This window comes from Brienomyrus brachyistius, chromosome 23 (genome assembly GCF_023856365.1).
Source record: "Brienomyrus brachyistius isolate T26 chromosome 23, BBRACH_0.4, whole genome shotgun sequence".
Taxonomy (NCBI): Eukaryota; Metazoa; Chordata; class Actinopteri; order Osteoglossiformes; family Mormyridae; genus Brienomyrus; species Brienomyrus brachyistius.
In genome coordinates this window covers 1,883,570-1,905,413 of record NC_064555.1, presented here as the reverse complement: position 1 = coordinate 1,905,413, position 21,844 = coordinate 1,883,570, and the positions used below count along the sequence as shown (strand labels likewise).

The following is a 21,844-nucleotide window of genomic DNA, read 5'->3' as shown; positions in this document are numbered from 1 at the left end:
CACACACATGCGCACAGACACACTGTATGAAGGCAGCAAGAGCGCAGAGCCAATGGATTCGTTTCATGATGGGTCCTAAAAAAATTCTGACCGCTGTCAGGTAACTTATTTAACAAGTGTTTGGCAAACTCACAAGATTCATTAAAAATGAAAAAAAATCCTTTTATTCCAAATAAATTTCTTGCCATTGATTTGACTATTATGAATAAACAGGGTTATGTAACTGGTACATGCTGCTCTGCATAGTTTAAAAAAAAATCAAATCAAAACCTTCCTTTTTATTAAAAATATAAGAATCCTAACAATCACAATTTCAACCGCATTAAAAAGTAATGGCAAACTCAGTTCCATTAAAACTACTGGCAAATGAATGGAACAGATTCATGTAGAAATAACGCAGCATTTCACTACAGACCTCCACTACACTACAGACCCAAGACATTTATAATGAACATTAAACTGGTGCAAAGTATAGAAGACAAAACGTGACTTACAAATAATCAACCAAAAAAATAAGTCTTTGGCAAACATGCATAAACAAATAAATGGTTGGTAGAAATAGACAAAAAAATAAACATAAATAAATGAATAAATAAATAAATCTGTAGAATAAATGAATAAATAAGACATTTAAATAAGCCAAAGATTTATATATTCATCTCGAGATTTATTTATTTATGAATTTGTTCATCTGTATGTTAATGAGGTAGGCAGCCCTAACCTTTTCCTAAACGAAATATTAGCCAGGAAGGCAAACCAGGCAGAAGCAATAGTAACTGACTGACTAATGGTCTTAACTAGTCTGCAGTCATGCAATTGCTTCCACAAGATAACTGCCATCTACCAAGCGAAGTGGCTAACCCCCTTAAACACTAGGTGGTCAGATTCTTCAAACAAAATCAGCATTCTTTTAGCAATACAACATTGTTTAAGTGGCGATCACTGTTTCGTGCACTGTCTGTGCAGGGCCCCTCAGGTGAACTTTTTTGTTTGCTCTGATCCCACCCACTGTCCACAATTGGCCGACGCCATGGGTTTGGTCAGCAGGACTAATTATGTGGTTACTGGCATGCTTTGTACCACACCATGAATATCTGTAAATAGTGTAAATTAATAACAGTATTCGTTGTTCAAAGTATGTGAAAACTTTGTTTTTTTTTTCCCCTTGCATACTTATTGGTTGGTACGTTGAGAGCCTAAATCATATAGTTACTGCTGAGCTTAAATTGTGGTTCTGCAGATGAACATGTTGCCAAACTATCAAACAGAGCTTTTCCACTTGCATACAGGAATCACCCTATACCCGAGCTGTACCACAAAGAGAGATGTAAAACCGAAGAGATGTGTATTTACTGTTCACACGCTGCACATCGTGATTTACTATGTGCAATTACTATTTTTTGTACTGTGTGCTAAAGTCCGCTAATAAGTCTGTGAGAACTCCCATATTATGCAAGTATCAAACGCTAGCAGAATTAGCATTTGCTAGCGTAAATTTGCATTATGAATCCACTCCGTTCAGCTGTTCTGTAGTACTTTTTCAAAGTAAGAGGTTGCGAATTTTCGGGAATGCAGTGCCATGTGTGATACTAATCAGATGGTAGTGATGCAAACAGCTTGGTTTGGTCACGCTTCCAGCCCCGTAAGCCATGTCAGCGCGGTTACGACTCGGATGTGGCTCAGGTACGGCTCGCATACTTTGCAACGGAAAAGCACCAATTTGTGATACAGCTCGGGTTCAGCTCGGTTCTTGGACGCAGTGGAAAAGCTGCAAAACAATGTTGCACCGACAAGTTGTTCCTTTTTGCCTAACAGAGACAGTACTGCCTTTGCTGGAGATCATAAAGTGTTTTTTCTGCTAGTTGTCATTAGCTAACAAGTATGGTAGCATTTCTTCTCAACCAAGCAAGGCCAAGGTAATGGAGCCCAGATCAGCATAGTCCACCTGACCAACAGTGCTTTAGGAAAAGGTTAGGGCTGCCCACATCATTAACGCGCAAATAAACAAATAAACCTGGAAATAAATAACTGAATAGGTAAATAATTAAAATATTTATGCCAACGATTTAACTCGTTCATTCTTTTAATTGATTAATTCATTCATGGCAAGGATTTATTTTTATTTCTACCACGTTTCATCCTCCATAGCACAGGGTCTCTAGCTAATCAGAACAGACATTTCAAATCCCTGGTTACACAACAGAACTGCGATCCCTTCGCTCATCCAAACATCACCAAGTCATGAAGGGCCAGACAAAGAATAATGATTTCAGGAGTAAAAACTAGATAAACACAGGCGAAGGTCCAACCAGACTTGTACAGTATCTATAGTATTCTTTAAAACAACATGCAGTCGTGTGACTACAACCTTCTACTCCTATTGCTTCCAAGGCCACTGGGTAAGTAAGAGACTGACCTGGAAGCAGATGATGATTTTGCATACAGTTCTATTAATACAAATCTGTTGATCAAATTCATGACGACAACCTCCAATTAAAGTAAATCCATTATATTTACCATACTTAGCAATAGGCAAGCAGGTTAGGGTTAGTATCTATACACCCCATACAGTATGTGTCATACTCTAGAGCTGACAGCTGGCAATTTGTCCAATCAGATATCTTGCTAATGGATTATTTAGCATTGTAAATCCCATACTGGGCCAAATTTACGGAAGGCAATGAGTATTTCATTGTAAAATCTGATAACAAGATCAATGCAAATAATTTTGCAGGTGGAACTTCTCAATCTCCACTTCAATGAATGCATAGAGGCCTTGGAGGTGGGGTTTAATTTCCTCTTATGACTAAGGAAAAAAAATATAAAAAAGCCAATCTCGCTCTGCGACAAAGCGGCATAGAAAACGCAATAAACTCAAAATGAAATTATACATAATTTAAAACACGTCATGAAGAGACATCAATAATTCAACGGATAAATAATTTACTAAATAATCAAATAAATAAATAATGAAACGCATAAATAAAAATCGCTGAATAAATAATTCCACGGGCCCGCCCAAACAAGTAGTCACGGAAACAAATGGAACAGTAACGAAACTAATGGGATTGGCTGCGGCCGAGACAAGCTTCCAGTGACGAAAAAACGTAAAAGCTCGTTTTCGTGGGGGGAGCCGATTTCTCACTGCTGCCTGTAATGGTGATGTGGGAAGCGGTAATGCTGCAGGACACGGCATCATTTTTTAAAATAATATCTGTGTATAGTTCCTAATAAATTATTGAGATATTTCTACTGCGGGATTTTCCGTTTTAAATTTCATTCAACATTTATTTTTCTAACTAATTTACATGAAGGGTAACGTAGTGTGGATAACAGCATGACCCCTATGTTAGACTCCCTCATACAGCCGTATAAACGGACAACTGAACACTGAAATCACTCTGAATAGCAGCATCTGCAGATCTCTAAGGCAATAACTGCTCACCTTGGCCCTGATTCTGAGGGCTCTGCCCAAAATCTCCCCATTTTAGCATAATTTACGTCCATGTCCATGGCTCCAAGGTATGACATCTCCACCCTTGAGCACAGCTTTGACGCACAGCGCACTACATCTGCAGCACCCGGCAGATATTCCTCCTGTTTTTCAGTAGGATGAAGAGAGGGGCTTACGATGCACACACATGTGATTAAATGATAAAAGGAAAAACAATATTTGAAATTCCAAAAGAATTCTAACTCAAGAAGACCAGCTGTTGGCTATACATACTTAGCTGCTTACTGATGAATTTTGCAACAAAACTATGAAAATTTTTCAAATAAAAAAAACATTTAAATGATAAATGAGCAACAAGGCTTTGCGGGAACTTTTTCTTAGCACAGAAGGTCTTTGTAGAACTACAGTAGCCCTCAGATGCAGCACCTTCATCCGGTACTTTCTTCCTTATAGTCTCACACTGTCAAGAATCAGATGAATCAGGTGGTGGAGTAAACTCCTAAGCAATGAACCAAACTTCCAGTAACTCTTCGAACTAAATAAGGTCCCCCGATTCAATAACTAATCAGGCAGGACCAGAGAATGTCTGTATCAGCTAGCAATGAGTGGGATCATACAGTAAACACCCAGAACCACATGCAAGCTCCTTAAACCCTTGCCAGTCCCAGCATCAGGTCCCCCAAATTTCTCCACACGTTGGCAGGACTTTGCACACCGACCGTGGTACCAAACAAGGGGGGAAGTAAGCTCACTGCAGAGTTAGGACTTGGCTGTAGAGTGCTGAATGCGCGTCATACTACAGGTGTGTTTATAGTCCTAAAACAAGGGCGCATAACGTGATGTAAAACGAGCAGCTTAATAATCAGACTGCATTTTGGGACACAGACCTGCTCATTTAAAGGTTAAGGGAGTAGGACATATTCATAGCGAGAGTATATGGGTATTAAACCAGAGCGAAGAGCTGCAAAGGTAAAAACTACATAGCTATAAAATGTTACAAACTGTTAAAACAATCTAAATAAGAACCCCAAGATTAGCCTTCAATAAAAACTATTCAAAAAAGCATTTTACAGAATTTTACTAAAAATGTCTTTTAAAGAGTCAGTAAATATCTCTGCTTAAGGGAGTTAAAAAAGGACAATACAATAAAACGTGTTTAATAATTAAAGGAGTGTTAGATGTAGGACATACAGGCAAATCGTCATCTGCAAGTAAAAACATGAGTCAGCATGGGATGGCCTATACAACACCTCAAGTAGATGACCTGGCCTCAAAGTTACACCATCTTTCCAAGAACTGGACTGCTTTGGTAAAGTTTGTTACTGATCGTTTTCTCCCATTCAGCATGCCATATTTTCATTGCATGAGACAAGAGTAGAGGCTTGCGATCTGAACATGGTATGAAACACTGTTGGATATCTGAATTTGATTCAGTAATGACAAGCAACGTCTACAGCTGTAAATAGCAGCCATTCATTAGCCAACCCTGTAACTGCCAGTTTCTTATTGCCGTTTTGTAACCCAACCGAAGAGGACTCCCTAAACCAATTCCCTGGGTAACATGCATATTTCTGCAATATCTTTGATCAACTTCAAACCTGAATTGCGAAAATAGAATTACAGATTCAACACAGATCTCTAAGGCATGCACAGATTGGGCTACAAGGAGAACTACACAGAAAATAGAGAACTTCATCCAAAACAGAGACAGCACATACTTCAATTACCATTTTTTTTAAAAGCATGCTTCATTTACCTTTGCAAATATTAACAAGGTAAATGACTCCATCTAGGATTCTTTAATAAACAAATAAGTATTGCAGCTTTGCCTTTTTATCAGTTAAATCATGAGAGACCACAACGGAGTCCTCTAAGGCCAAGTGAAATTACAGTCATGTGGTAATAACTCAGAATTAGGAAGACACGATCATAAACTCAAAAATGAAATTATATCCCAGCACTGCAATAAAAATTAAAAGATCCTCACGATTTAACCCATTTCAAAAAAAGATGGACGTGTGTAAAACCAAACATAAAAGGGAAAGTTAGACAGTATGTGGCTAATCCAACAGCAAAATATGAGCGGAGCCGCTAACCACTACATTTAAGTGACTGTTGCGCTTTTCCAGTGATATACATGCAAACTTCAGGCCATTTCTCTGTGATGACTCTAGCACCAGCTGCTACACAGTGGAACCCTCATCCGTTCTCAATTCCGAACCAATAGCTCTTTAAAAGATGTTTTCCTTTAAACTTCCTGCATTAAGAGAGACAAAAAAAAAAACATATGGGCTCATGTTTTAAAATTCAGCCTGTAAATCAAGAGCTTGTCTATACAGAAACATTTTCTAGATGTATGAATTCATTTAACTGATGAGCATTCCCCCGGGACCTAAATCAAAACAACTGCAACTCATAATGAACTAGTTTAAGCCATATTAAAATACTTTTGTTGAATCCTCCTCAGTTTTACCATTGTTATAACAACCATAGAGGCCTAGATTCTGCTGAAGAAAATGCTAACCTGGGCAGAAGCCCGAAGCAGCCATCGCTGGGACTACATGAGAATATATGGGTACTACACAGACAGTAGCAACACAGGCTTTCTGATGCCACAGGAAAACAGGTCCTTCAAGTCAACTTGTGAACGGACAATGCTGAGGTTTCATTGCGGAGACTGAGTCAAATAAGCCCCAACACATCTGCTGTATAGAAGCCAATAACGTAATAACTGCCAATAACATAATATTTCCATTCTTAATGTAATAAAAGTCAATAATGCAATAACAGGCCAATATTCTAAAACATTTTCTGAACCAATGATGCAATAACTATTTTGCAGATAATGTAATTTATTACATAATTGGCCAGTTATTTTCGACTTTAATTACATTAAGAATGGAGAAATTTATTATGTTATTGGCATGTTATTACGTTATTGGCAGTTATTACATTATTGGCAGTTATTACGTTATTGGCTGCTACAATGTGCCATGTTTGAAATTCACAAAGGTCTTTGTTTTAACATCTAAATCATTTAAAACAGGTGACCTAGGGTCTTCCCCAACAAACTAAAATTTCACAGGCTAATTGCTCAAGGACAAATCCAGCAAAAATCCTGAAGCAAACGAACCAACTTGGGGAAGATGGTGGCGCAGGAGGTAGTGCCATCGTTTGGCAACTGGAGGGTTGCAGGTTCGAGCCCTGGTTCCTCCTGACCCCATCAAAGTGTCCTTGAGCAAGACACTGAACCCCAAATTGCTCCCGGTGAGCAGGTTGGCACCTTGCATGGCAGCCTCCGCCACCGGTGTGTGAATGAGTGTGTGAATCAGTGAATGTGAGGCATAAAATGTAAAGCGCTTTGAGTCCTCGTAGGAATAGAAAAGCGCTATATAAACGCAGTCCATTTACCAACGGCTTTGAGCATTTTGAATACAACTAATGTTATCAGTCAGGGAGGCAACATCTTGGTGAAGGTTAAAGAGCAGAGAAGCACTTCTGGAATGAAAACATCATACAGTAAAACCTAGCTATAACGGACATCAAGGGACCTGGCAAAACAGTCCGTTATATCCAGACTTGCTGTATGACGAGAACACAACTACAGGACACCATTCACTCATGTCACACCCCAGCAGACACACTTGTGTTATAGATTATTATATTGTACATGTAGTAATCTAACTTTACCTGACCAGATGCGTGACTTTTAACAATCCCGACTGCATACCTGCGTTGGATTTCACCGGCACGCTACACGCCTTGTAGGCGGAGCCTGCATGTCCGTTATAGCCGAACAAAACTACAGCTAAAAGCAGCCCTGGGGACCAAATTGTTTGTCCGTTATAAGCGAAATTCCATTATACGCGAGTCCGCTACATCCAATGCTTTTTCTGCATGTTCTTAAAGGCGCACGCCCGGGACCAGCGGACCTCCTCCGTTAAAGAAGATATTCCATTATAAGCAAGTCCACTATAACGGGATCGTACTGTAATGGGAATATTATTTCTCCATAAAGAAAGATTAACAACATGTGTGTAACACTGTGACATTAAGGCACTTTCAGAAAAGGCCTCGACAGATGATAATTATAATCATCATCATCATCATGACTGCTTGTTTTACTTTAGTTATTTTTTTATTAACATATAAACAAGATAGGGGAGGGAATTAAATTAGCAAAAGATACGGGGTATAGCTTCCCACCTAATACCTGATTGACTTAAACATGCTTTCGTGAAGAGTAGCATGTAGGGCTGGTCATTTCCATAAATTATTTATCACTAACCTAGAATTAAGGTCTGGGTTGTGTTACTATTGAGAAGCAGCTCAGAGAGAAAAACTATGCAGCAGCTTAGAAGTCATTTTACCACCCTAATGTTTGCCCTGACTGACTTTTCATATGTCACTGAAGACATTCAGATGAAGACGTCTTCATGCAGGTATGCGTGCTGCTTCCGGAGAGAAGAGACCAGAAAATACACTGTGCAGAGGCTTCCTTTGCAGAAGTTCCCCTGTTCCATCGTCAAAAACACACAGGGTGGAATTATTACTATTAACACCCCTAACTTCAAATGCCATCGTAAGCTGCCAGCTCCTGTGACGAAAGCAGCAAAGCTGAGTGTCCGACGAGCGGACCGCTGCAAAGGCGACCAGGGCCGTCGACGCGAAAAAGAGCTCGGTGTTTGAAAAAACGAGGCAAAGCCACTGTGTGGCGAATGACCAGCACAGAAACACAGAGGCTTTTGTCCGGTGCACAGCCGGGAAAATAAAGCGAACCTTCTTCAAGTAACAAAGGTCAACATCCATCTCTGCTGTGCCATGGCAGGGTCTGGCACAAGAGGGAAAAAAATTAGAAAGTGACATCTTTAAAGTTTACAAAGTATCTTCATTTTAAATGCAATGGATTTACCTTTTTGCTTTGTCAGGCTTTTCCCCTCACACCTTAATCCCACCTCTTACCTGGCATGTCACTTCGTCTATGGTGTCAGGGGATAATGTGAATAATGTATTTGAAATGTGTAGAACTATATGTCGCAAAACGCCACTGCTGAGCAGCCTACTGCAATACACTGGCTAAATATGTATCCCTGCAAAGTCCAGTCATATGATGCTCTTTGAAAAGTGAAGCTTTTACGGAACAAGAAACAGTCTGTATCTTAAAAGCTTTAAGGGAAAAGCTAACAAAATGACTTTAGTACGTAGGTCATTACACAACAATGCAATGTTCAAAAAGCCTTCAAGCAATGTCACATGTCCTCCCTTCCCCAGCCAATCAGAGAGATTTAGGACAGTCACATGGGGGGGGGACCTGCACTTCACTGCAGGTATTCTGGCATGGTTTGCATTCAGTTTTTAAAATCATTTCCAAAATTATTAAACATATGACAGAATGCATAACACGTTACCCTTTTCTAGGCTATTCAAGGAGTATTTGTAAAATATGGAGGCCTAAGCTGGGAATGTTGTAAGAATTCGGAAGGCCAAAAGCAATACGGTTCTGTTCCAGGGTGTGATTTGTGAGAGTCACTCACCAAAATTAGTCAGTTACTTAGCTAAATATTAGGCAATGAGAAATATTTTGCCATCTGAGATAATGTTTATTTAACAACTAGTGAAGTAATACCCAGGCGCTAGGGAAAAGGTTTTACACCTTTATGGTAGCTGAATGACATTATACATCAAAACGAAAATCACACCGTCCTGCCTAATAAAATCAAATCCTGCTAGATTCATATTTAAAATTCATATTTTAAAAGGCGGCTTGAAAATGCTCGGTTTTTTTGTGGGAACATGTAGGACAAAACTAGAGTATAATCCTCCAAAGGTCTCTGTAAACACTAGAAGACTAACACCGGAAGACTAATTACACAAAATAAAAAGTTATTACCTTATATACTCAGCAAGAACTATGTAATATATATTACACTCACATCCTTGCCTAGCACACAGCCAAATAGCCAGTAATGATATTATACTCGAAGCGTTAAAAGCGCTATCTTAAATGTATTGGAATCCGTAAACAAACTGTTCCCTGTCTGTACACCTTTTAAAAAAAACAGGACTTTGGAGAGAGATTTGCGTGAATGCGTTTTAAACCGCTATCACGTCACCTTTCCTCCTATGCAGCCCTTTCGCTAAGCATACAGTAAAACCAGGAAGAGAATCCGCCGAGCTCCCAGGCCCTCACACTCCCCACACGAAAACACGTTTAAAAAGCGATACGTGCGCGTCCACTAACAGCGAACAAGCAGCGTCCGCACTAGCACCGTTGCTCCCTCTGTCCCTCCGCTTTTTAGGCGTATGTCGTCTTTACCTTGATAATTCATGCGGTCCCTCGGCTACCGCTTCGGGATTACACTGAATGTAAACACTCCCCAGTCAGGCGGACGTCGGGAGGAAACAGCTGATTGAACACGTGACCAGAGTGCCGAAGCCTCGCTGCGGACTCGGCGTGACCTTTGAACTCTCCGTCAGCGAGCGTGAGAGCGAGCCAATGTTGTGAGGGGACTCGGGAGCGCGCACAGAGGTCTCAGTAAAGCAGAGCAATGGGGGAAAAAATCAAATATGCATAAGTGTCTTAGAACAGTACTTCATTTATTATTTTTATCACGCTTCTTTATATAAAATTATATAGAAAATACTTAATATAATAACTGGAAATACAGTAAATCATACATAGGTAAAATTCAGTCAATCTCTGCCTAGTGCAAAATGACACAATTTCCCTACAGCATATTTTAAATCCAGCTAATTTTATGTTTTATTATGCAACCTTGGTGTTTTCTTCTATTTTTCCAAACTCACGACTTATACTTCGGCAAAGCAATTATTAAACTCCCACACTGCGGTAGACTCGGGCAACTTGTAGGAGTAGTTATGGTTTTAATTATATTCTCAAATCTCATAAACCTTGAGATGGTGCGTTTTTCATTTAGCAATCACCAATTTGTCCCGCAGACATTGCTTATTGTGATTTAAGTGTTTTGCTGAGTTGATAAGACGACACTGGCCAGTAGCACGTGCCCCAGGGGCACTACAGGCAAGCCGGCCATCACAAAGCCATCTGGTTAAAATATCTGAAATGCCACGGCAGGCAGCTTATCTACAGTCTGTTATGCCTGTTAACCCAAACATATTTCCCTCTAATGGCTTTATTGTGGGGCACTTTCTGCTTGTACGTCATTATTCACACTTATACAGGCTGTTTTAGCTGTGATATGTTTAGAGTATGTTGGCTGCAAACACGATACTTATATACTTAGACTTATGTATGTATCACCCTTAAATATGTTTTCCAATTATTATCTCTACCCACATTTACAGAAATACAACAAGAAGACTAACAGTGTTAAACAGTGTTTCTATAAGAACAAGTAAGGCTAAGATGAGAGCATAAAATCACCATGTTCTCTGTCAGCCTGAATATTCTTTGTTTTCTGGGAAAGGTATTTAGAGTCTCGCAAGGGCAACATTTCATTAGAGGCATAATATTGCAGTTGGATAAATGTCCTTTAGGAAATACTGCTGTAAATTGGCGAAATTCTGCAGCAAATTGGCTTTACCCTTTATTAAGGCAACCTCTATATTTAAACATTAAAATATGCCCACATATGCAAGCAGACACATCTGTGCACTTGTTGAGCGAGATTCCAGGGTGTGGCTACGCTACATATAATCCAAATCACATTTGACAACATACCTTTGCTGAGCGGCATTTTAAAGCGGGCAATGCACTTTCACAACGTGCACACATGTTACTGTGGATGAAAAAACAGTTTTTTCCCCATCATACCCATGCCTCTACTGAGACCACAACCCCTCCTACTATGCATTAGCGTGTCTGGGGCTGATTTGCATTTATTCTTTATAAAATAAAAAATATAACGCGGGTTGAAAAAACAAAGCGCGGCCAATCAGTGCGCTACTTTCCGTAGCTAGTCAGCTGCTGGAGCTTCAGCTCCTGGATGGTGCCCCATCTCAGCCAGGTGGCCCCATCTCATGCATCACTAGACAGCGGAGGATTTGTGAGAATAGCAGCCAGACACTTCCTCCACTAATGACGAGTTCAAAAATAAAACTGGAAAAAAGAGACTGTTTAAAAACCAATGCTGCTACAAACAGAGTGACTGGTGACTCTGCTCCCAAGCATGAAAACTCACCCATTTTAATTACTAATAACTCTGCAGTAGTAAAGCATTTTTATTTTTAATTAAACTTTGAGTAAATTGTGAGTGAAAAAATATTAACTAGAAACAGGGACATAAGCCACTATGCGGTACAAGGTGGCAAAGGGGTAATATTTTGTTGAACGGGGGGGGGGGGGGGGTCTCCCTTGTTGACCGGGGGGGCATTTCTTGCCGATCACAAGATTTATCCATTAATTTGAGGCAGAGTTGCAGGCATTTCATTGGTGGGTTGAGCAGCTCTGGTTTAATTAAATGCTCCATATTTTGTTTTTATGTTTTGATGAGGGGTTATATAGCCTTATATTTGACGGAGGGGGGGTATGGCCAAACCATAGATCCAACCCCTGACAAATCTTCAGATGACTTTCATCTTTAGATCTTTCACAGGAGCCTAATGTAGATACTCAGCTACTTATGTCAGTCTATATATTTACAGAAATCCTGGCATTTTTCACCAGACAATGGGGTTCCCAAACTTACCAGCAAGATTTTACACCCTCTCAACACTGGCTGTCATATGTATCAATTTATTATCACAAAGGTAGGCACAGTAAGTTTCTAAAAATTAACCTGCTTCATGCTTAATCAATATGTCTTGCAAAAGGCCTCTGGCTTTGAAGGCTCAGTGTTAAAGTAGATCACAGGAGGGAACTACAGGCCTCATTTGTGTTTCGTATTACATCTTCCTTGGGGGCTGCGCGTAAATGTGTGGCAGCGTTCGCAAGAAGAATAAAGGAGGAAGGAGGCGTTTTGAACGATGGCCCAGGAGGATGCAGTAGCGGCGGCAGCCGTTAATACCTGTATGTCCAAGGCAGTCACAGAGATGACCCATCAAAGACCCCCCACATCCCAGTCTGGTAATATGAACCCAGAAGTAATCCCATAATGAGTTTGGCTGCAATTCGTCTGTTCTCAGCGCATAACATTACTGCCATGTCTGGAATATCATGTTGCTTAACGCCTTGGGCAAACACAAGTAGACTTACAACCTATGACAGGAATTTAATTCATAAGAACCCATATGAAAAGGTAAAAAATGCTTTGGACAAGGTGAAGACTGACATTATCGGGTGTTGTTTTTTTTTCTTTCTTTCTTTTCTCACGGGGAACACCTGCACTGTGGACGATAACGGGAATTACAATAAAAGGGCTATTTATGCGGACGTGGGCGGGGCGCGTTAAATTGCGCGGCTTTCTGTCCGCGCGATGGGGCTAACTGCGGGTGGTTTTATAATCCCATACCAAATGAGTCACAACGCACATCCGACGTCACGGAGCCGGTGGCTGTTCAGGCGGCGTGGTGCGGAACACAGACCCCATCTGCTGTCGCCTCTGGCCGTTCCCCCTCTCCGAGAGTGGACATTCAAAGGACACGTGCACGATGTCGTTTTTTGTGCACTGCCGCGTACGCACGTGCCGGGAGGAAGCTCGATTCAGCCGTTTATCGCCCCCCCCGCCCCCCTTCACTGTGTTCCAGGGAGCCTCATTAATCACTGATTGCTGAGAAGCTGTTTGAAACTGTCAAAATGTTGACTGGATTTTACTGTGCATCTACGAAGCCTGATGTAAAGCCTTTTATACACCTTTCTCTTGCAGCGAGTAACTTTACATTACTCCCCAAATTGAATAATTTAGACAAAATCTTTATAAACACATTTTAGTGTGAAACTTGTATCATTTATAGTCTAAACAAAATAGTGATTTAAAAAAAACTACTCATCCCATTCTTTATTCTCAATGCCTGCAATTATTAATTGTCCCTTGATAATAAATTGTAGGTAAAGTCTTTAATGTCTTTGCACAAGACAGGCCACAAGGACCCACACTGGCAGACCACTGCCAAATGGAGGACAGGGGCATTTTCTGCTGCTGGCAGCAGGCGGGTGCCCCGCAGGTGCACAGGAGGTTCGCACTGAGCAGCCAATCAGGACATGGCGCTCGCTTTCACCTCCGTTCCCTGAGTGTTCATTTTGCACGGTATATTCTGGAGTTGCAAGGCTAAAACCAACAATCTAATGTACCAGCACTGGAAAAAAAACACTTGTTGGTCCACTCAGAATCCCATTCCCTTTCCCCCCCTTTCTTTTAAATAGCCTTGTCCTGATTGCTCCACGCCAGTTGCAACCGTACTTGTGTCGTTTCAATGGGGATATAACAATGCAAATATAAATAACTTACGATCAGCCCAAAGTGGCTCCCGAAGTGGTCATTAACAACAAAATATTCTTTATCATCACACTGATTTGATGTGGCAGCTACTGCGCAAACGGAAGTAATTCACCTGAATCCATTTAGCATTCTGCAAGGGCAAATACTCCTTTTGGATTTTGTTTCTTTTATAAATATGATGTTACATAGGCCTATTAATACCTCGTTAATACCTTTTATCCTTATCTGTTTACGCATAATATGTTGCTATTAACATGAATTCCCCACTTCAAAAACTTTTAAAATGGATCTGCATATTTTACTACTTTTGTGTATGTTTTGGAAGGTGGATGGGAAGGTTTTTTAATGTATTTTTCTTATAAGTTTAGTTATACCAAAGACCTTTACAACGTTGTTCGCATTATACCGACAGAAATCTTGCCTGTGAGAATCTGAATATCACCCATAATTAGAAACAGCCTGCGTTCACAAGCGTGGGGGGACACGTTATGTGGGTGCCACGTCAATAATTGTTTTTTAATTGAAGTTGCTGCTCGCTATTAAACCTTTTCTACATACACAGTTGACAAATGAAAACATCTGAATGTGTTGGAGATGGGGGCCTAAATATTTATATAATAGGCAATTATTATTGCATGGACTATACTACTACATCGTCTCATTAAAAATATTTCAGTTTTTGATACATGACGGTATGAAACCTACAGGACTGGCCTCATCATTACAAATCAGGCAACTTAAACTCAAAAAAGCTTAAGCAAGCAGATGGTTTAGAGACCCTCGCTGAGAAGAAACCTTGATTGCCAAATGATCCCGAATGACACGAACTGGTTTCATTTCATAAAAAAAAAAAACATACACCATCATTATCATCTTAAAAGAGCCGCGGGGAGCCGCGGCTTCACGGAGCCGTTAAGCGCCGCGACCCCTTGCAGCTCGTGTTACGGTATCCACGCGTCCTGGAGTCCGGAGCCGCTTGATCAGATTCAAGCGCATCCCCGAGCGGCATTCGCGGTACCGTGGCCGCGCACGGAGACCGCGGCTAGTGGCGTTGTCATAATATATATATATATATATATATAAACCGCTGATCATCTGCAAACACGCCGAAGAAGCAAAGAGCATCATAAAAAATGCGGCTGACTGAACTGGCTGCATAGGAAGGAAGGAAAAGCTGCTCCCTCCCCCTCTGAGTGTTTTTTTTTTTTGGACAGGACTCTCTCCCTTTGCTCAGCTCCCATGTTTGTCTCCGTCCGGTGGCTACGGTGAAAATAAAAGAGGAGAAACATCGCATCATGTTCGGTGCAGGCATTCTGCAGAGCACGAGATAAGACACGGAAAACAAGTGTTGTGAGCACTTTCAAGGAAACATCTGTCATAACAGCAGCTGACAGATCTACAAGAAGCATTATGGCTTCTGAAAATGTTCCTTGTTCATTAGCATTGAATTTTAAAAAATGAAGAAGAAAAAAAAAGCCAATAGATTCAGGCCTATGAGCCTTGACTTGCAGCGAAAGCCTGGCTGGGCCAGGTCGTTATCAGCAAGGCACAGAGTCGCAGCTGCTGAACAAATGGATTTGTTGATTTTTAAGGCGAGATGAGAGAGAGAAAAAGCAAAGAATGAGGTGCGCATGGTCCCCATCCCAGAAATCTACATTTTTCTAGTATGCATGTGTGTATACATGTTTTTAACTATATAAATCGTTCATTCTCCTTTTGCATTATTTCTGTGAAAAATAAAATTAACAAAAGCATAGAAAATTATTTCTTTTATTCTTATCCTTTATTCATTCTCCAATATGCCGAAGGCCTCGCTGGTACAGGCCCAGCCGTCTCCGAGGTGGACGATCAACGAGAGAGCAGAGGACTGCGAGAACAAATGCATCGCTTTAGGTGGGATCAGACACGTGTCTCTTGGCGAGCTCAGCGTCTTTGTCTAATGCCGTCCCTGCGTGGCTCCCAGCACAGCAACGTGGAGGAATGCTGTCCCCCACGCATTTTTTTTTACACCCCAGCTCCCCTTCACACCAGATCCCATTCCCCGGTGTCTAATGCTGGTTCCGCGGAAGGGCGGTGGAGGGATGCAGTCTCGCGGTAGCTGCAATGCTAGGATTCACCGGCGGGGGCAGTGCCATCAAACTGCCGGAGATGTGCTGATGGGAAAACTTTAATTACTGTTTTGTTAATATTTTACCTAAATTAATCTATATATATTTCATGACTGTTTGATGTAATCTATATACAGGATATTAACAAGTTTGTATTGGTTCACTTTAACAGCTAGCTAAATTTGACTGTGAAATTGTTTTATAAATTAGGCCCACGTTTCATTGGAATTTATATTATTTCATACTGCTCAGATATCAATCGGCTGATCCGAACGAACATATCTGAGTACTGAATGCAATAAGGTGCCACGTTAGTGAACAACTTTTAACATTGGGAAGGCAAGTGAAATTCAAAGAAAAAAAAAGAATAACGGAAAACTAGCAAGCAAACGGAGAATCTAATATGCTATGTAAATTTCTGTTACCAATATTAAAAGCAAAACCAGTAAAGAAATAACAGACATACGTTCCCAACATCAGCATGAGAGCTTTTCTAACTGGAGTATTAAAGTAATCATAAAGTCTGTTTTCTGAAAATGAAATGTTATAATTTACACGTACAAAGCAAAGAACTTGAGTGTCAAGCACGCGTTTTGTCCCAGATCTGTGATATCCCCCTTTAGCTTTTTTCTTTAAATATGAAAAGTAGGGGAATTACCGAGGAAACGATCTGTTACCTAAAGAAACAAGAGGGGCCCAAGGCAGAAGTGCGACACGTTGCCCGTAAATCTTGAGAACTTCATGACATTTCGTTGTATCTGTAAACGAAAACGGGGGTGGTGGGACATTGTTCTCATCCCGTTTCACGAAAGCTCAAGCGCTGTTAAATGGCGAAACAGATAACGCTCCAACAAATAAACACTTCGCGATTCCACTGTTAGTCTTTTGCGTGAATTATCACCATGCTCAGTGCTGTAGGGACTGGTGAGTGAGTTAAGTGTAGGACAACATGCCTGCATACATAACGCAGGACAAGTGGATTAACTTCCGCAAAACACTCGCAGGATATTACAATTCCAATAGGAGGGGACAAAGCGGCATTCCGTTATACCTTTTTATGCCCTGAAAATTGGCTCATTGTTCCCATTCCCCAGCTGGATTATAACTTATTTTCAAAAAAATGATTTTTAGGCTGTTAGATAATTACGTGGAAAAGATGCTCCATTTAGCGCAAAAAAACTGAAAAAATAAAGGTAAAGGTTTGCTGTATTTCGGCTACTAGCGAGGATTACCTGCTATTCACCCTAATCTTTGCAGTTGATCTACTGTCCTTTTCCACCTGGACTCCAGAGAAGAAGGAAACAGCTTGCCAGAAAATAAAAAGCAAGCAAATACGACCATAAACCACCTCATAAGTGTAAAAAAAAAAAAAAAAGTTGGTAGTTCACAGGTGCGCTTTTCTGGTTTGCACGTACAGCACCTGCGTCGATGTGTAGGCCTGAGGTTGCATCATAGCGCGGAACGTGGTCTCGGTACAATGCCAAATTTAAGGACGGTTCTACTTTGCGGGTTAATTTTAACATAAAATAAAACTCGACCGGATGTCTTTTCCCCTTCTTTTGTACACGGTGTCTATCGTCTTCATTACGTTTCAGTGATTCAGAAAGTGAGCGCCACACAACTTTGTGAAAATGTACTTTTTACAGGTTAAATAAATCGTTTCACATTTGTTTGGAGGAAGAAACAAGACTTAATAAATAAAATTTTAGGCATAAATATATTTTTGGTATAACTAAACAAACATAAATAAATAAATCCTTGCCCTAAATCAAGAACGCCAGCCGACACTTCTTTATACCTGAGCAAGGCCAAGGTAATGGAACCCAGATCAACACAGTCCACCTGACCAACAGTGGGAAAAGGTTAGGGCTGCCCACATCATTAACGTGCAAATAAACAAATACGTAAATAAATAACCAAACCTGGAAATCAATCAATCAAGCAAGACTTGGTATAAATAAATCTTATTTATTTATTCATTAATTCTACATATTTCTTTATTGAACGATTAGTTTATGACAATGGATTTTTTTTGTTTATTTCTACCAACGATTAATTTCTTTTGTTCATGTCAAAGACGAAATTATTGGTTGATTTATTTATTTATTTTAAGTCACGTTTCGTCCAACATACATTTCGTGTTTGTATAAACTGCGCTGTCTTTGTTAGCCTGCAGTGCATCACAGTTAGACATTACATTGTTAAGATAGTTCATATTTTTTCCTTCTCTACTGTGGAAATAGCCCAAATGCAGCACTGGCAGAAAAAAATTGTAATTTTTCAACAGCTGTTGCAATATTTGCTGATGTGTCTGGCTCCTCTCTTTCATTTGATCAAATCTGTCGAAACCGTGTTTTTAAAAGAATTGTCATATTTTCCTGAATAACACGGTGGGATGAGAGGGACAGCTAAGGTCGGGGATTTATACGATATTATTTTAAAACGTAAAGTTTTACGCCGCCTAGTTTGATTAATGCTAATTGCATTTCTAATTCTTGACGTATTTATACATTTCAGATTTTTATTTAGTGCGTCTTGCTCTTAGTATAGCAATAAACTTTAAATTACGATGATTATTTCTTTTATTGACTGGATTGTTTAATTTAATTTTTTGTATAATTAACCAAGTGAATGGTAAAATTATCCTAATTAAGTTGAAAGGGCAGTCTTACCATTGTTTGACCCAAATCAAGGTGACACATATGACTTCTTTTCACAGTCCATATTATACCGATAATAAGCTACTGTAATGTAAATGAGCTGTTGCTGCATTGTATAACCAAGTCTAACATGAATTAAGAGGTCAAGCAGAAGTCAGTGGTCCGTGCTGGGCTGTGCTCCAGAACCTTCCATAGAGATTCAGTGAGACTTAGATGTGGTGGTTGGCTTGGCCATGGAAGGTATTCGACATCGGCCTGGTGTTCAGGAAACTGCCTGAATTTGTTTAGCAGTGCATTTTGGGAATATTATCATGCTTGAAAATGGTATCACCACGAGAGGACAGTGTTTGCGCCATAGGGTGCACCTGGCCCTCCGAAATGGCTTTATATTCCTTGGCAGGTGTATAACCATGCAGAGCAATCATGGGACCTATTAACTCATATGAGATGACTGTCCATACCATAAGAGGTCCCTGACCATGCTTAGCAGCTTGTTTTCTCTAAATATAAACCCATCCAGATGTAGGGGGAAGGTGAGAGATGACTCATCAGACCTCATTACTTTCTCCATTGATCAGGGCTTTAGGTTTTGCGCTTCTCATGCCAACTTGCGCATCTTTGAACATTGACCTTGGATACGACTGGCTCCGACATGGCAGCCCTGTGAAGCTCACCAAGCCCAGTTTTTGTCGCGACTGGGTGACGGAGGTGCTGATGCGGTTCTGCGGTGATTTCTGTGGCTGCACTTTTGCGCCATGCAGCGTTATCCTGTTCAGCGTTGGTCTCTGACTTCTCTCACTTGGAGCTTCTAGTCCTCTTTGCCAGTACAGCGCGTCTATGATTTTTGAGTCTGTTTCCTTTGATACATCAAATAATTTTTATCGTCGCTGTGGCTGATGCACCTCGACTTCACACTCTTTGGCCTCTTTGATACTGTACTTTGAAAACTCACGTATCAAAGTGTTGATTGTCAGAACTCTTTCACAGCTAATACAGACTGTTGACTTGCATTCAGTTTAATATGACTCTGTGCCGCTGTGGTTATGTTTCTAGCCGTGATTTGGTTTTTCAAACGGTGTTTGCTCACCTCACTGTAAATATAGATATTTCACTGTATTCCTGGGTTTTTACTGATCCATTGGCTAAAAATAAGTCAGTGTTGCGGGGAGCCGGAAGCCAGCTTAAGGAAGCATAGGCAGTGGAGGGGGGCACTCTGGACAGGGTGCTGGTCCACTGCAGGGCACACACCCAACCACATGTCTTTGGACTGTGGAAGGAAAGAGCCATGAGGCGGTGTTTTTTGGCGATTTAGTGGGATTGTTTATTTTGAAATTCAGTATGTGTATCTGCAAAGAGGGAATGTCATCCTCAACACTGCTGGGCAGAGAGAGAGAGAGAGGCAGAGCGAGAGAGAGAGAATAAGGGGGCAAACGGCGACAGGCAAGCCGCGGGCCCAGTGTCCTTCAGCGACGCCACTCCGGAGCTTTTCCCACCCGCATCCGTGCCACAGAAACTTCTCTTATTCTTGGACTGGCACCAGAATTCCCAGCTCTTTCCCTGAATCCGCAGGGGAGATTGCTGACACACACTAAACAACAACATTCAGGATTACTCTTCCTCCAAACAGGATGTAACAACCGCTGCCCACGTAATGAATTCTGGATGAGAAACAACGGCATTGGCAATCGTTCCACTGGCATTGTCTTTTTACTTTTTATCCTGGGGGGGGGGGGGGGTTTGGATGGAGGGTGTGAGTACAGCTACTGTGTTATGGTGTTTTCATCTACCAGCGTAAGCAAAATAAACATTTCCATTATTAATATGCCTGTAAAATTTAAACAACTGTAACTAATATGAGGGATTATTAGGCAGGATGTATTAGGGCACAGTAGGAAGAGCACAAAATTCAGTCAGATAAGATTAATAAATACCAGGCTCTTTTTAGTTCAACATGATGCTACGTGTAGCGAAAACATGGGCTATTCCCCAGAGGTTTAGTCATGACAGTTTACTTAAGAAAACATATATTAAAAAACAGCAAAATTATAATCATTACATCTCAACGAAAAAATCCAATCAATCTATGTTCATAAGTGAACTCTTTGGGTCCTGGGGGGTCTCCAGGGACATTAGGGTTGCATAGGAGATACTTCCTAAATGAAAAGAAGTTTCCAGAATTTTTCATGGACTATTTTTCAAGGTATGTGCCCTGTGGGAACACCCAGTTCGCCACACCGTGCAGGAAGTGTCACGGGAAGGTGGGAAGCCTTCCCACTGTTCCTTGGGAATGCTGCAGTTGGGTCAGGCTCTGCTGGCGCTTCCTCATGGGAATGCCAAGGTCACGATAACTTTTCCACGCGCGAAACTGAAGCAAATTAATGGATAGGAGGGCAGTGCAGCACACAGGTATGAATTCAGCTTGGTGGGGAATAACCAATAGCTACAATATGCAGTCAAGTACTACCACACACACACGCTCAAACTCACACAAACATACACATCAACCCCTTTATGCAGTCTTATTTTTTTCTTTTTTGAGGGTAATAACAGACTACTTTTGTCGAAGAACCCGGTATGAAAGAAACATCAGACGCGCGTTGGCCTCGATTAAAAAGATTCAATTTAAATAACTTAAATAAATGAGAGCAGGAGATGCTCCCTCAAAAGGTTACCTCGTGGTAACACTGTGACGATTTTGAAAAGGCACGCAAAAGTAAATCTAATGGAAAATCAATAGCGGATGCTTTGATTCGCCTCTCCTTTTGTGAGAGCTTCTTATCTGCTCTCCTGCATTGAATAGGCAGCACAGTTCCTCTGTTCCTTCATGTTACACAACGACTGCCAAAGACTAATATTAGCATCTCCACCAAAACAGCTACCATTCTTCCCCCCTTTTCCCCCGTGAGAGTTTTATTTTTCTCCCCCCCCCTCGTCTCTGTGGGATGCTCAGGCCCCTCAGTGCGCTCATCAGTGGGCTGAGATGAATGGGTGAAATTGCACTGAAGCAGAATCCTCACCCCCCCCCCACCACACCCACCCGGGGGGGGGGAGGGGGGGGGCCTCTTCATCGCTCGCTTTCTCCCCCATGGGACAGAGCGGGAATAGGAGGAGGAGGACGACGACGAATGAATCTCACCCCGCTGGGAGAACATGCACGCAAGCCCTCAGAAGTGGTAGGGGGGACGTGGATGGTTGTGGGGGGGGGGGGGGGGGGGCTACTTTCATGTCCCGCGCTCTGATTGGTGGAGAAAGGGAGCGGCATGA

The 21,844-nt window shown here is 41.2% G+C and overlaps 1 protein-coding gene across 1 annotated transcript in view; it reads right to left on the bottom strand.

Annotated features, from left to right (window-relative positions):
* The window catches only part of tbc1d5 (TBC1 domain family, member 5), a 50,598-nt gene extending 40,716 nt beyond the window's left edge, over positions 1-9,882 (bottom strand). The window contains exon 1 of the mRNA XM_048992479.1: positions 9,771-9,882. The gene's annotated coding sequence lies outside the window, so the exon portion shown is untranslated. The remainder of the gene's footprint in view (positions 1-9,770) is intronic.
* Positions 9,883-21,844: the final 11,962 nt, after the last annotated feature.